We start from the raw sequence: 1,711 nt of genomic DNA on the forward strand, positions 1-1,711 counted from the left end.
TGCTTTCCTTCCTTTTTCTGGTTTTACTTTGTGTTTTACTTCTCACTGCTCAACATTTAAGTTCCCATTAAGCGAACACTGTCAGTTGCCATAATAATTGCACTTCAAGCAGAAGTAGCCTTACGCGGTTTACTGATCTAGCTTTATTTTTATTAGCAAATGAAGTTTGCTGATGGGACTGTAAGGTAGCAAATTACCAAACAGAAGTAAAATATGTCCTTGTTACTGTTATTCTAAAACCTCTGTTCTAACTGTTTCGGATCCCCAGAGGATTGATTCTTTGTTACAAGTTGAACTGTTTGCACATAAAAAGTAGAAACATTAAGAAAAACAGTCAACGCAGAAACCTTCCCCTTATAGTCAGGGAATTCAGTAGTACTTTGAAAAAGTACATAATAACCAACTTCAACTGCAGGAGATGGAATAAATCCTAAATAACAAATAAATAAAATAATACATTTTATACTGGGGCTTTGGAGGCCCAATTTAATCCTCAGCTGTCTTCTGACTGGCTGCCCCTCATATATAAAAGGCTTGAACAGGAGTTTGTCTTTGTAGGTTTTCACTAATCCAGGTCATGATAGTCCAAGGAGCTTTGATAGAAACCTACTGGACTCCTTTGGGTCCATGAAGAGGTTTCACCTCTCATCAAAGAATCTTTTTCAGTTCTGAAACCAAATGGTGGAGAGTCCCAGCTATTTAAACATTAATGGGGGTTGTCATAGAGCAGCTGCTCAAATAAGTTCTATCATTAATTAATGTTTGAATTTTAAACATGATCAAATTGTCTGTATTATCTGGCTATGTACTTTTGTATTAGAAATTCTTCAGTAATTTTAAAACAACTGATCATCTGCAGAGCAATGGTTTATTTGAAGATTTTCAGTCAGGTTTCAGAGCTCGTCACAGTAAAGAAGCAGCTTTAGTGCAGGTTACAAACATCTTGGAGTTGTTGATCCCAAATGCTCCAGCACGAGTACTGACGGGGACTACAAAGAGACATCATCTTTCTCCTATACTGGCTTCCCTTCATTGGCTCCCTGTTAAATCCTGAATTGAATTTAAAATCCTGCTCCTCACATCTTATCTTCATGACCTTTAAAAGTAGAATGGGAGGCAGAGCCTTCAGACCCCCTCTCTGCTTTTAAGATTAGGCTTAAAACATTCCTTTTTGATAAAAGCACATACTTATGGTTGGATAAGGTGATCCTGAATCCTCCCTTAGTTATGCTGCAACAGGCTGCTGCGGGATTCCCATGAGTGTTTCTTCTTCAGTCACCTTTTTCAATCACTATGTTTTATACACCTCTCTAAATTTAATTATAAGTTATTATTAAACTCTGGCTCTCTTCCACAGCATGTCTTTGTCCTGTCCTCCTCTCATCTCCCTACCCGTCACCCCTCACTCAGCCTGGTTCTCCTGGAGGTTTATTCCTGATAAAGGAAGTTTTTTTATTCCCACTGTCGCCAAGGCGCTGGCTCATAGGGAGTCAGTATGATTGTTGGGGTTTACTATGTTTTCTTTGTAGTATTGCAGGGTCTTTACCTTACAACATAAAGTGCCACGAGGCAATTGTTGTTGTGATTTGGCACTATGAGTATCTGATGAGTATCTAATAATGTAACAGGACATACATCAAACATAACAGGAGATAAGCCACTTTAACGATCCTTGATACATCCAGGTTTATTTAAGAAGCCTGAGTTTAAA

The sequence above is a fragment of the Diplotaxodon limnothrissa genome, linkage group LG8, assembly GCF_057381915.1.
Source record: "Diplotaxodon limnothrissa isolate DT_005_m linkage group LG8, D_limnothrissa_male_GT1.1, whole genome shotgun sequence".
Taxonomy (NCBI): Eukaryota; Metazoa; Chordata; class Actinopteri; order Cichliformes; family Cichlidae; genus Diplotaxodon; species Diplotaxodon limnothrissa.